Source organism: Mastomys coucha, chromosome X (genome assembly GCF_008632895.1).
Source record: "Mastomys coucha isolate ucsf_1 chromosome X, UCSF_Mcou_1, whole genome shotgun sequence".
NCBI classification, from domain to species: domain Eukaryota; kingdom Metazoa; phylum Chordata; class Mammalia; order Rodentia; family Muridae; genus Mastomys; species Mastomys coucha.
Window position 1 is genome coordinate 109,179,870 of NC_045030.1, and position 15,849 is coordinate 109,195,718.

The window sequence follows — 15,849 nt, forward strand, 5'->3', positions numbered from 1 at the left end:
AAGAGGGTGACCGACCTCCACCCAATGGTCCCCAACCCGTATAACCTATTGCGTTCTTTGCCTCACACCAGAACTTGGTACATAGTTCTGGACCTCAAGGATCCCTTTTTCTACCTGTCTCTGGTCATCTTTGAATGGAAGGACCCAGACTTGGGCAAGAGAGGCCAATTCACCTGGACTCGCCTGCCCCAGGGCTTCAAGAATTCCCCCACCATCTTTGATGGGGCCCTACACCAAGATTTGGCTATGTTCCGGTAACCCTCAGGTAACTCTGTTGCAATACGTAGATGACCTCCTTTTGGCCACTTCCAACAAAGAATTGTGCTTAAAAGGAACAAAATGCCTTCTCACTGAACTAGGAAAACTGGGCTACCGCACCTCAGCTAAGAAGGCCCAAATCTGCAGCTGACAGGTAAGTTTCCCTCTTTTATGCTAAAAGAGGGAAAGAGGTATCTGTCAGAGGCTAGAAAAGAAACTGTGTTCCATATTCCACTACCCATTAACCAAAAACAAGTCAGAGAGTTTTGGGTACAGCAGGTTTCTGCCTCCTATGGATACCTGGATACGCTGAGAGGGTAGCTCCATTATAACCACTCAACAAGAACAAACTCCCCTTTGTGTGCTGAGAAAAAGAGCAATGGACCTTTGACATAATTAAACCAGCCCTAATGTCAGCCCCTGCACTAGATCTCCCAGGTGTGACCAAGCCCTTCCACTTGCTTGTGGCAGAAAATAGGGGTATAGCAAAAGGGGTCTTGACACAGAAACTGGGACCATGGAAAAGGCCAGTAGCCTATCTGTCCAAAAAGCCGGACCCAGTGGTGGCAGGGTGGCCCACCTACCTGCGGATCATGTCCTGCGGTTGTTATGCTGGTAAAAGACGTGGACAAATTAACTATAGTACAGGACTTGGTGGTATCTGTTCCACAGGCTCTGGAGAGCGTGGTTCACCAGCCACCCGACTGGTGGCTCACCAATGCTCTATGGCTCACTATCAGACTCTGTTGCTCTACTCTGACAGAATCACTTTTGAACCCCCCTGGGCCTAAACCCAGCCACCCTGCTTCCAGATCCTGACCTTGAGCCTCCCATCCATGACTGTCAGTAAGTGCTTGCTGAAGTACATGGCTGGTGCAAAAATCTGTCTGATCAGCCCCTGGAAGATGCTGAGGCTACTTGTTTCACTGATGAGAGCAGTTTCCTAGAAGAAGGAAAGCAGAGAGTGGGTGCTATTGTTGTAGATGGACAACAAATCATGTGTACACAGGCTTTGCCTGAAGAAACCTCTGCCCAAAAGGCTGAGCTCATTGCCCTCACCAAGGCCCTTGAGTTGGGAGAAGGCAAGGATCAACATCTTTACAGATAGTAGGTATACCTTCACCACAGCACATGTTCATGGTGCCATCTACCAGCATTGAGGAAGGCTAACTCTGGAGGAAAGGAGATGAAGCACAAATCATAAATTCTAGCCTTGTTAAAAGCCCTGCACAAGCCAGCAAAAGTGTGTATCATATACTGTCTGGGCCACCAGAATGGTGACTCCTCTGTTGCCAGAGGAAATAACCTGGCAGACCAGGAGGTCAGGGCAACAGCTTTGAGATTTGCCCCAGTGACGGTGGTCCGAGACCCAGAACCACTGGGACCCAAGCTCTGGTACTCTGCTGAAGATCTGGTGGTCATCTCAGGATACCCTAACAACTGCTTTGATCAGGAAAACGAACTCTGGTATAAGCAATCAGGAAAGAAGATTCTACCATAGGAACAAGCGTGGACAATGATAAAACAAATGCATCAATGGATCCACCTGGGGGGTAAGCAAATTAATTCAAACTGCCTTAAGATTTAAGTATTATATTCCAGGACTGAAACACGTGGTGGAACAAATAGTCCACAGTTGTGTGCCCTGCCAGAAGGTAAATGCTTATAGAAGCAAAGCTGACCCTGGTAAGAGACCTTGGGGAGATAAGCTGGGAGTCTACTGGGAAGTGGACTTCACTGAGAGAAAACCAGGCAGGTATGGCTACAAATGTCTTCTAGTTTTCATAGACACTTTCTCAGGATGGGTAGAAGCCTTCCCTACCAAGCAAGAGATAGTCAAGAAGATACTGGAAGAAATTTTCCCCCAATTTGGAGTGCCCAAGGTAATCAGGTCTGATAATGGCCTTGCCTTCATTGCCAAAGTAAGCCAGGGAATGGCCAGGTACATAGAGGTTGATTGGAAACATCATCGTATTTACAGGCCTCAAAGTTCAGGACAACTCAGTATGAATAGAACTCTAAAAGAGAACTTGACTAATTTGACCATGGAGACTGGCACTGACTGGGTGTTGCTCTTTCCCTTGGCTCTGTTTAGAGTCAGAAACATCCCCTCCTGCTTTAGTCTGACTCCTTTTGAAATCTTGTATGGAAGTCCTGCTCCCCTGACTTTTCTGGGGCATATCCTTAAGCCCACTTGTCATAGTAACAATGATTTCTATGCCAGGTTAAAGGGCCTACAGGTGGTACAGTAAGAAGTCTGATCACAACTGGCAGCTGCCTATGAACCTGGTACCCTTAAGACATCACGTCAATTCCAGGTTGGAGATTCAGTCTACCTGAGGTGACATCGCTCCCAGATGCTCAAGCCCCATTGGAAAGGACCTCATCTAATACTTTTAACTGCTCCAATGGCTGTCAAGGTGGACAGGATCACTGCCTGGATATATACCTACATGTGAAGCCTGCTCCCTTAACTGAAACTGGAATTCCAGAAGATCACCCTACCTGGAAGGCTCAGTCTACAGAGAACCCTCTGAAGCTGAAAATTATCAGAGATCCCAAAGATGTGGGTCCTCTCCCTGGTAGTGTATGTTAGTATTTTCCCCCTGTGCTCTCCTATCCTCGGCCTTCATCAGCCATGCAGACTAACCTGGCTGGTGATAAATGGGGTAGGAGACACTATTTGGAGTCTATCTAAGATCAACACCTTGTACACCTGGTGGCCTGACCTTTTTCCGGATATTTATAAGTTGGCTTTAGGAGTCCCAGCCAACTGGGACCTAGATGGGTACTTTGATACTCAGACTGCTCCTTCAACACCTTCTCTGCCTGGGCAGCATGGGCTAGACCCATGGGGAGATTTCTTTACCAAAAATTGAAGGAGCATGCTGAGGGCTTTTCCTTTAAATGTTTGCCCTGAGTTCCACCGATTGGTCCCTAAACACCACATGTGGAGGAAACAGAATTTTTCTGTAAGAATTGGGACTGTGAGACCACAGGAGATGCCTAGTGGGGGCCCTACTCCATTTGGAACTATATCAAAGTATCAGCAAATTATACTCATCAGAAAATGGGAAACCAGGGAAATTTTGGTTGGAAAGATATTCCTGAATGCTCAGGATGGTGTCACCCACTTCAAATTGCATTCACTAAACCAAGAAAGCAAGCCTTAGATTGGACTAGTGGCTATACCTGGGGTCTTAGGTTTTACAAAGAAAGATATGATAATGGACTGTTTATTGTTCACTATTAAACTGAAGGTCAAGACCCCATAAGCCCTCTTAGACCCCAATAAAATCTTGGCTCCCATCTAGCCCCGTATTAAAGCTTCTCAGCCTCCTCCCCCCCCTGGGCTCTCTCTATCAGGCTGACCAGCCTTGCAGACCAAGGCATAGTGCCCACTCCCAAAGACGATCCAGAGTTACCACACTTAGTTCATTTATTTCAGGAAGCTTTTTGGTGTGGAGCAGTGTGGGGTAGTGGTCTACTCAGGTAACTTAGGCTCAGTAGAATATTTGGCTTTGAGCCCTAGAGCCTATGTAGACAATTTATGCTTACAGGGGGCGGAAGGAGCTTGGACATAGCTTCTGAGTCTTTGGTTCCTGTTTCAGTCACAACCCCTCACAGTTGCCCCCACAGGAGATGTGTGCTCTATCAGGTAGACAATGCCCCAAGCTCCCTTTCCATCTCAGAGAAGTTTCTGTGTACATGGTGACTAACACAGAGACTCACAATTATTCCAGTTGAGGAGAATGAGTGACTGAAAAATGTTTAGCACTAAATGAGACATGTATATTGCCCCAGATTACTCCCCAAGGCTCAGGGATTCAGAAGCAGTGGGTGACTACAAGGAAAATGTGTTCTGGATATATTAGGGAAGTTTCACAGAGGAACTCACAGCAATTGTGACAACATATGCACAAGATCTGTGCAAACTCAAGCTCCACAAAATCCCAACATGGAGAGGGGAGTGGGAACAAATTTCTATAAGAATTTGAGGTGCTACTGGCAATTGATATATACTGGAGAGGGAGAGTCACTCATCTTAAATGAGTGACTCCTGTAAGGTAGACCATGCTTAGAATATATGGGCAGCTCAAAACATAAAAGGAAAACAAAAAAGGATACACAGGCGAGGAGGAAAAAGGTCAGGTGGATCTGGGAGGAATTGGAGAGGGGATGAATTAAATATGATCAATGTAATTGTTATGGAATTTTTAAAGGACAAATAAAATGAGAAAAAAGTCCAAAATAAAGAGAATCTTTACCCTTACACCTGAGCTTATGACTTTGTGTTATAACTGTCAGGAACTGATGGGCAATAAGAAGTATGAAATTTGTTTCTGAAATGCAAACTGATGTTACTTTACTTAGGCCTATAAAAATCCATGATTAACATTAGATTTGTGATTAATCCAGTGGATTTGGAAGAAAATGAGTTTTACAAAATGAGAAATCTAATTTAAATATAGGTGCTGCAACCAGCAATGTATTTAATAATGGGGAAATTTCTGTTTTTTTTTAATCCATAGTTATTTTGCTATAAAATGGATAAACAATAGACCATAAGAGTTTCTTGCACTGTGCTGACATGTGATACTAACATTGCCAGTCATTGTCATTAAAAGATTTTAATGACCTTGGCTTTGAAAGCCCCCAAAGGCTAGGCCCAATCAACTTCTCAATATAAGGAAGTGAGCAGTAACTTTGAAAAGAAAAATGACAATAAATGTGCAATGAGATCACATTGGAAACAGGAACAAACAATCAAATGAATGGATCCAGCCATGCCAAGGTACACATTTTGGGTGTGCCTATAAGATTTACATTTAAAAGGAAGACAAGAATATGTAAGTTAATATAGATTCCCTGTATGTCAGATTTTATTTTTTTTTCTTACTTTCTTAGTTCATTTTTATAAATAAATGAAAATGAAGCAGTTTGGGCGTGACATGGTCTCATATTTCACAGATTCATCTTTGTCTCATATCCACTCTTACAAGGTAATCTGATGAATTGTTAGTCTGTTAATTTCTACCACTATCCAAGGGACCAATCTAGTTCTTATAAAATGATTATCTCTTTTCCATGGAACAGGCTCACCTTTATGGATATATGTTCTCATATGGATACAGTCTATATTATAACAGTTCATTCTTCCTAGAAATAAAAATGACTAAAAAGTAAAGGTTAAGCATAATGACTTGTTTCTGTGCCTTTGACTAAAGTAAAAGAGAATCAAAGTCAATGACGACCCAGATGCCAGGTTTTTATACAGGTTTCAGTACATTGTAGTTCCAATGTTTACAAGTCAATGTTTCCTACCCAAAGCAGTTCACAGTGCATTTTTCAAAATTATGTGTTTTGTTAGAAGTTAGGAGTAAAAATGAGAGACAATGGGAAGGTGAAAGGAATATTCCCACAGGTGTAAAGCTAAGCTATAAATATTAAAGAGATGTCACATAGCAAGAATAGACAACTATCTACCATATATTCCTTGGATTCTGTATAGGGTATTGCATGACATTTTTAATACATTTAATGAAAAAAATGGTAGAACATGAGCATTCCCTTTAAGATATTTATCACTCTAAGAGGCCAGATCTAGATCAACAGTGTGTGTGAAGAAGTAAGGCCACATCCTGCTATAGATCCCCTTCCATTTCTCTGGGGAAAAGTTAAGAAACTGATCTATACTGTGGTTTTTTTATATCTCCTATTTTGTGGTCCTTCATGGTAGTTGGCTTCTTCAGAATCTTTCTCACTAGACAGTGTTGAACTAAATCATGTGGCATAGAAATTCCTAACATCCTCGAGAACAAATATAAAAATCAGACATTCTCTATGTTCAGAAGATTTCCCTAAAGGTTTGTTCATTCAGGTTTGCCTCCATTCCCCACCATGCCTTCATTTTGCCTATGATAGCTAGCTCTCTTACTCTTACTTTAAGTTACTCTTTGTTGGGTCTCAAATCCAGGACAAAAAGGGTAACTGAGGTGTCTATCAGCATATCAGTACAGAATCTGGCCACCTGTCTCCCCTAACCCTGACCAGTTATAGAATCATGCTGACTGGCATACCCTACCTCCTTCCCCAAACTCTCTAGCCCTTTCTGGGCTGCCCTTTCTCCCTGTTTCTTTTCCCTATATGATTTCCACCATTTTGGCTATGATGCTTTGTTGATCTCCAGATCTTCTGGATAACTCCTGGCCTATTGGCTCCAGGTCTTCTTTCTTCCTCTCTTGCTCTCAACCTCACCTCTCTTCTCATGGCCAGGTTCAGTCCAGACCATTCTAGATGTCTCTTCACGTGTTCCCTCATATCTATAATACAACCCTCAACCCTTTAGGAGGAGTCATGTCTTCCTTTTATTTCTTTTACCACTCATCTGATGCCAAAATCTGTGAGTGTCACATATGAGTTCCCTTTCAAAAAACTTCACATTTGGAACCTACCTACTGATCTGATTCTCATGAGATATCTATGTATCATTTCTTTCTGCTGGCTTCTGTCACACACAATATATGGCTCCAAATACTAGAATCCAAATCTTCAGCTTCTCCTCCTGTATACATGCCCTAATCATCCGAGTTCCCTTGAATACTTAGTAAATGTTTCTCAGGTTCCTGAAGCCTACTACACTCTTCTGGTCATCTGAATGAACTTTTCTTTTATTAAAAGCCTCCCCTTTCCTAAAAATATCTTCCAGTCTACCTCTCTAGCTGTCTTCTTCTCTGCCTACTTTAACCACTTATTCCTCCTTGTCCTACCAGGTACCAGTCCAGAGCTGCCTGTTTGTCTGTTATTACTACAAAAGCTGTGGCAGGAAGCTACTACTTTTACTCTGCTGGATCTCCAGTCATTTGGGAAGAGATGTTTTTCTGTTATTTGTAAAAATCTCTCAAGACTGTCTTTCATTCTGTTTGGGGATGCTCCACATTAAAATTCTAGTCACCAAGACACTTTATTATTTATTTATTTATTTATTTTATTTGATTTGATTTGATTTTTCGAGACAGGGTTTCTCTGTGTAGCCCCCACTGTCCTGAAACTCACTCTGTAGACCAGGCTGGCCTCGAACTCAGAAATCCACCTGCCTCTGCCTCCCAAGTGCTGGGATTAAAGGTGTGTGCCACCACTGCCCAGCTTATCTCAGTTCCTTTCTGGAGCTTTTTCTTGCCTCCCTCAAGGAGTCTCACCTGTGGCCACTGCAATCCTTTGCTTCTTTCAACTTAGAACTATGTGCTCTACCTATCTTCTTGTCTTTCTGGGCCTAAATGTTGGGAGTTCCTTCTCCCCTTTGGAGCATCTTGAACTATTTCTTCCTTACTCACTACTGAGCCTTCCATAATCTGTGACCCTTTCCCCTCTCTCTCAGTTCCTTTCAAAAAGTCCCACAGCTTCTCTAAGTCCAACAAGGCCAGCAACTTCTTCCCAGATTTAAAAGGAAAGTTATCTTTTAAGGCTCCATTCATGCTGTTTCTGCCATAATGTACAATTTCATTCAAATAATTTCCCACCTAAAAAGCTAATCACAGCTCCAATGATCTTGAGATCCTTTCTCCTAATACAAATCATTGTTGAAGGACATATTTATGTTAACTCAATTACTAAACCAACCCATCCATTGTTTTTTTCTCTTCAACAAAATCCTATACTGCACTGGACACTGGGCTAAGTATATTTATTAAAGGGTTTTACTTACTACATTATGAACACATTAATATTAATTTTAAATATAACAAAATGAATGTGAAGGAACTTGCTGGGTATCACTAAAACTGTTCTAGGGTTGGCCTTCAAGACAGATCTGTCCCTTCCAATCCTCATAGAATGAAAATGATTTTGAGCTAAGCAATTAAAATAATCATCTAGGTTGAAATGACCATTTAGCAAACACTGACTAACTGCTAAGAACAAGATACTCTGCTGGCATAAATTAAATACCTTGAGATTTAAATTAAAGGACAAGTTGTCATGGAAAGTTTTGAAACTATTTGATTCAGCTATATGTAGATTAAAGAGGCTTTTGTAGACTGGCTTAGGAATCCAATAGCTGTAAGACAGTATGTATGTTAACATACATCATGAATCATAATGCAGCAAATCCTTAAATAGTTATAATAAACCATTTTAAACTATGTAAATTGAAGCACTGAAGTAAGCATAGTTGCACTCCTAATGTAAAGAAACTAGGTAGATCCCAAGGGGGCAGATAGTTTTATGTCAACATGATATAAGTCATCTGAGAAGAAGGAAACTCTATTAAGAAAATGCCTCCATAAGACCTGGCTGTGGGTGTCTTAGTCGGGGTTTCTATTCCTGCACAAACATCATGACCAAGAAACAAGTTGGGGAGGAAAGGGTTTATTTGGCTTACTTTCACATGGCTGTTCATCACCAAAGGAAGTCAGGACTGGAACTCAAGCAGGTCAGAAAGCAGGAGCTGATGCAGAGGCCATGGAGGGATATTCCTAACTGGCTTGCTTCCCCTGGCTTATTCAGCCTGCTTTCTTATAGAACCCAAGACTTCCAGCCCAGGGATGGCACCACCCACAAGGGGCTCTACCTCCTTGATCACTAATTGAGAAAATGCCCCACAGCTAGATCTCATGGAGGCACTTCCCCAACTGAAACTCCCTTCTCTGTGATAACTCCAGCCTGTGTCAAGTTGACACACAAAACCAGCCAGTACAGTGGGCAAGCCTATAGGGCATTTTCCTAATTAGTGATTAATCGGACAGGGACCAGCCCACTTTGCGTGATACCTTTCCAGGGATGGTTGTCTTAGGTTCTATAAGAAAGAAGGTTGAGCAAGCCATAAAGAGCAAGCCTATAATCAGCATCTATTCGTGGTCTTTTCAGGTTCCTACCCTGCTTAAGTTCCTATTCTGACTTCCTTCAATAATGGAGTATGATGTGAAAGTGTAGGCCAAATAAATCCTTTCATCCTCAATGTGCTTTTGGTCATGGTATTTAATCATAACAATAGTAACCCTAAGATAATCGTCTACTCTTCTTTGTTAGAGCATATTTCACATTATTCAAAATTTGAAATTGACCTGGAATTTTCTTTGTTTGTTAAGTGCTTAATAATAATGGAATTAGAGTTGGTAATCTTTCTAATTCTAAGATAATTTTATTTGCAACTCTTATTGATATGGATCTTCTGATGTTAGTAGCTTTGCTTTTGTTGTGGCTACAGTAGCTCAAAAATGAAGCCCTTAATAAGCACTAAATACTCATGGAGAGACTATCCATTTCCTCATTTTCTGAATGAAGTCACAGAAATGTAGATGTAAACACAAACCCCTAAAATAGAAATCCCAGATTGCTTTGCAGCTGGATTTCTAAAGATAGCATTTAGACTGTGTGAAAAGTTGATGCATGTACCAGGAGGACCAAGAAGATTGCACTAGGCAGTTTGGCACTACAAAGATGACAATGAGATATCATGACCCATATCTGTTCATCCCTTTAAGGAATAAAAAAGGATCAAAGTACTCTATCAAAAAATGAAAACCAACAACCTGATATGTTGGTGCACATCATTAATCCCAGTTCTTGGCAGGCAAAGGCAGTCATGTCTCTGTGAAAGGAATCATTTGGATATATGGCTCTCCATTCACATCTACCTATGTTTGCGTATCAAACCCCATACTAGCTTCCAGGATTCCTCTGTCACTACTCACAAGTACTTGCTTTACATTTCAAAGTCTTCACAAAGTTCCAGACAAGCCAAGTTTGCATAGTGAGAGTCTGTCTCAACAAAACAAAACTGAAAATCAGAATTATAACTCACAAGAGTATTTATTATCAGCTAACAGTTGTCTAAAATACAGGGATTGTACACACAGGAAAAAGCACAAAAGTTTTTTCAGGTTGAGGGCACTGGAGAAAGTTTGGAGCAAAAAAAGTTAAGAGTCAAATTTATTTCACATTGAGTGATGACTGTATTTATTTTTAACGTTCTCCCTTCACACTTCATATCCCTATAAATGCTTCATCTCTGGTAGTTTTCAGTCACACCATAACTTCAGAGATAAGAAGAGAATTCATATTCTGTAAGAATATGCGTGATCACATAGGCACCCTACTGGGAATGTCTTGATGGACAATGACAGTAACAATTATTATTATATTACTCTCACAACCTATACCCTTTAGGAATGTTAACTTTTCCTAGAAATCAAACCTGTGTTTACTTTCAAGAAGCTATAAAACTTTATTTTAGTTGATTGGAGGTTAAAATCACATTTGTTCTTGAAATGTTCTCTGTACCAGTTTGGATTACCATCTCATCATTGTCATAGAACTACCTGTATGTGTTCGTCATGGCTGTAGTATCTACCTCTGCCACATTTATGCTATTATTACTATTTACTACTCTTACACATAGGAGACAAGAGGTTGTGAAATTGTTAGGATTATTCTTCATTTCTCTATTTAAATGATTAACATTCACCTCTTCTTTAAATGGTCCAACCTCATACAATATATCTAGTTTGCCTCATTTTTCATCAGGGAATTCTATTATTGGAATTAATTCAAATGTGAACTTTGTAAATGATAAACCAGTAGAGTATATAAAGCATGAATTTTCCACTATAAATCTATATCCAAAGCTGAATCATGATTTGAAAAATGAATCATTTTAAAATGTAAGATAAAATGTTATAATGAGAATACATTATGAAGAAAATGTTCAATTTTCAGAGAAATATCTTTCAGAGAAATATGTGACTCAGAAACAGGAAATGACTTACTCCTGGTAGCTAGTATAGAAGACCATTCCAAATTTTGTGATTTTCTATTTGCTAAAGGCTTTTATTTGTATAACTGGGCCAGCAATGATAGTGCCTATGGCACTAGAGTATTGTGATAGCATATAAGCTAATAAAATTAAAGGGCTCAATATATCTCTGAGCACAAAATGTACCCCATCATTACAATTTTATGGTGATAACAAGGATGGTGTCAGTGTAAATAAAATCATGATTCTAGACTCCAGAGTTTCTATGCTGGTTTATATATATTTTAGGCTCATTTCAAGTGCTGGTATATTTTGGGGGCTATGACCAAAAATTCAAAGACCTCTGAGATACATTCAAAATAGCTAATGTAAGCTTTAATGAACACAAACAAATTGAAATGATTATTTCTGTTGTATCAGATCCTGCTAGAAATCAACAGCAAGAGGAGCAATAGATAATGCACACACATTTGGAGATTGTGATGGTAAATTTTAATGTGAATTTGAATTTGCCACAAATTAGAATCATTAAAACATGAAGTTGTAATTGAGGAACTCTCCTGATTGCCTTAATCAATGTGTGAAGACTCTCGCTACATGTGTGCTATAACTTCTGATAGAAGCCCAGATGAAAGGGAGCATGGTAGAAGAAAGATCTTTTTTGTTGTTGTTGTTTTGTACATTTTGTTTTCTTGGTTTTCCTTCCTGCTATATGGTAAATTTACTACTGATGATACAGAATCGGCATTTCCAGTCTTCAGTCATTGATGGAATACCATTGGCTCTCCAGGAAACTTCCAGATTTTCCATAGCAGAATGGGACAGTTGAGGCAACTAGATCAGTGAATTGGTGTCTTTAGTGTGAGAAAGCTGTTGTGAGACTGTGCCAAATCCTGAGATTCCCAGCCTCAAGGATGGAGCAACTGATACTTTCTCCTTGGCTATTACTTGGGTCTTGCTCTCCTACACACACACACACATACACACACACACACACACACACACACACACACACACACACAGAAAAGAAGTGTGATTGACTATGTCTGAAAATGACACTCTGGGCTCAGTTCAGGCAGAATTCTAACAAGGTAAATAGAAGGATTGTTGATAGAGAGAAAAAAAATCCTATACTCAGCATTCCTCCAGTTCCATTTCTGTCTACTAGAAGAACCTTTACTTCTTATTGCCCCTTACCTCAAACAAACTGGGCATCTGGATCCCTGTTAACACTTACCTGAAATGCATATCAAAGCCATCAAGTTCTTCTGGCCCATTTGCTATGTCTCCCCAACTATTGCAGCTCCCAGGCTGCTCCAGTTTACAGCCCACTTCTCACCTGTTTCCTTTATAACCTAAAAGCTCCAATCTTCCACTTTACTTTTCATTGCTCCCAGGAGATAGACTTCACTGTCACCAGTTTGCTATCCTTTTTGCCTCTATAGGTAGCCGTGGCAACTTTGGACTTCCCCAAAGGCACTGCTTATTCTCTATCACTGAACAAGTAGCCACATGGTACTTTTATTTTACATAAAATATTAATGTAATATTTAATAAAATATTAAAAATATTAATGTAATATTTACATTATTAGTACCAGTGCAGAGGTCCAGTAAAGTGGTTTTCCTATACTCTTGCTTAAATTTCAATGCAAGCTGACTCAATAAATTTTTTATTTTTACACGCACATACACACACACACACACACACACACAGTTGTGATAGAGCAAGAAAATACAGAGGTTCTTCCGTCTTGTACTTTTGCTTAGACTGTTTCAGGTTTAAGTAGAAGTTGATCTATTTGATGGAGAAATCTCATGGGAAATGACCCAATTCTATTCTAGAACCCAAGATCAGGATGCCTTAGCTAACTTACCTTAGCTTGTATTAAACTGCCTGTTTATATGGAATCCCCTCCAGCTAACTACTTATCTTAGCTTCTGTTAAAACTGCTTGCTTCAAACTACTTATTTCTGTGAAGTCCCCTGCAGCTGCTGAGTAAGATGCCAGATCATAAATTCTGAACACTCAGGACCACATCTATATCTAGGAATACTGGAGTGTTTGCTGGAATAAAGATTTTCAATTGGCTATAAATGTGTGTGAGTGGTCATGTCTTCATGTCTGGTGGGCTACCCATAACAATGACAACAACAACAACAACACACACACACACATACAGGTGTATATATATATATATTCATTCAACCATTTCTGTTCCTCTAACTCACTCCAATTCATACAGAGATTAAATAACACACTTTTGAATAAATAGTAATTACATTATTGAAGAAATCAAAGAATAAGTGTAAACATTTATAGAATCAACAGAAAAATAAAGCATAACTTCTCAGGACCTTTAGGGTAGAACAACAGAACTTTTTGAAAATGAAAGTTTATAACAATGAATGCTTACACTGAAAATGTGGATAAGAACAAAATAGAAAAGGAAACTTATAAGCCAGTTTTTCTAATGAGCACAGAAATCCTCGATAAAATAATTAATTTGAGTATTTTCCAATGAAATTAAATATTTACAAATTGAATTTAAGATTTCATTATGTAGTCTATATATACTATCCAAGGGACACATGATTGAGTCAATATATACAGATACATATATTAAAGTATACAAATATGATTATGGGAAGAAATTCATGTTATATTCTTAATAAATGTAATGTGGGTCTCAGATAAAATTCAACATCCCTTCATAATAAAAGTCCTGAAGAGGTTAAGAGCAGATGGAGTCAAAAAGCAAACAAACAAAAAACCAACAAGCCTGGCTGAGAAAAATAAATATCAAATACTTTTTTTGTGAAATGCAGAATCTACATATATATGTATATTTATGCATACATGTGTATATATGTATGTATACATGTGTGTAGGCATGAAAGTAGAAAGTAGACTGTGAGGCAGAGACTTAAGTGAAGAAGGAAAAGAGAAAAAGAGGGGATGAAGAGGAGACAAGGAAGACAGTAGGGAAGGGAGACAAACAATGCATATATATCATATATTTTCATATATATTAAAATGTCATTATTGAATTAGGTTTGGGAATATGTTTTTAACATGCCAATGTTTGGTAATTATCTTTATAATGTCATGCTGCTAATAAACATAAAACAAGTTCACTCTGATACTCATATAAATATAGTAAATTTTCATAGAGATTTAAATTTCAGATTAGTAAAATTCTGACAATACATGAAAATATATTATATAATCATGTTATACATATTGTGATATAGTAATGTTACTAGTGAATACCCATTAATAAAACTATAAATGTTGGCACTAATTTATCATTTTTGTAGACTCTCACTTTACAGATCACTACTTGAAACAAATCTATGTTCACTTAAACAATGAAAACCATCAATCACATTTAAACTTTAAAATGTCTATTTGTCAAGCTAGGATTGCACAGTGCCTTGATAATTGAAAAGGAGGGACAGTCATTCAGAGGTTTGCCTAGGGGACAGTGGAATTGATTTTTGCATCCTGGAGGTCACCTTATACTTTGTCTTAGAGTCTGGGATATGACCACCATGAATTGAGCTGATGGACTAAAATAGTGCTTAGTTGTAATTCGCTGTTACAGAGAACCTTATGATGAAAGTAACTATTAGCAAATGACATGTGACAGCTGTGAAGGTTTGATCAAGGAAAAGCTGAAGGGGGCAGTACAAAGGCAAAGTCGGCTAGGATGCAATCTGCACTGCTTCCAGCGAGTCTGGTTTCTGCTAGTTACTGTTCGTGTTCAGTTGGATCCTTACATACTTTTCATCCTGGCACAGTTTATTTGTCAGTGATGTTCCTTGAAATAAATTATCTCATAATCATTTTAATCTCTGTAAATAGAAAATATTTCAAAAATATTGTCAATTTCTCGGATGTAATATTAATAACAATACTGTATGACACACACTATAACTTTCTGAAAGGATCAGAAATGAACTTGGGGAGGAGAAATGTTTTTGACTGATTCTTCAAAGGGTGAGAAGAATTGAGAAGAGAGCAAATGGGTGGCAAATCCTTTTCCATTGTGCAATGGTTTATCAAGTTTTATATAGCAGGTGTTCTTGAACTTCCAAAAATAAGGAAAATAGTAATAATACATGTTTTCTTTTTTATATATTGCAACTGAAATAAAATTATATCACTTTTCCCTCTTCTGTTTTATTCCTGAACTCTCCAACGTCTGTCACCAAAGATTTTTTTGTTTTTGTTTTTTGGAGACAGGGTTTTTCTATATAGCCCTGGATGTCCTGGAACTTACTCTATAGACCAGGCTCGCCTCGAACTCAGAAATCCACCTGCCTCTGCCTCCCAAGTGCTGGAATTGAAGGCATGCACCACCACTGCTGGGCTTGTCACCTAAGAATTTGACACCTTCTTTTTCTTTGTGCATGCATGCAGGTGTGTGTGTGTGTGTGCATGTATAATATTCTGAGTCCATAATTTGTGTGTATAAAATTTCAAGACTGACTACCCTGCATTGCATAACCAATAAGGGAGCACATGCCTGGAGAAATGAATTCTCCTTATCCCAGCAGGCATTACATGGCTGTAATTCTTTGTCTAGGACTGAGACTCTATAAATTTCTCCTGTTAATGCTAAAATGTCAATTGGTATTGCCACTGTTTCTGTCTTGTTTGTGAAGCCATTTTTAGGTAAGACTGTTTCACAATATATTTTCTAGCATTCAAGCTCCTAAAATCACTTCCATATCCACTTCTGTGATGTTGCCTGGGCCATATGTATGGGATTTGTGTTATAGATTTATCTACAGTGGTTATATTCCAGCCACTGTGGATCACTAAGCAAAAAA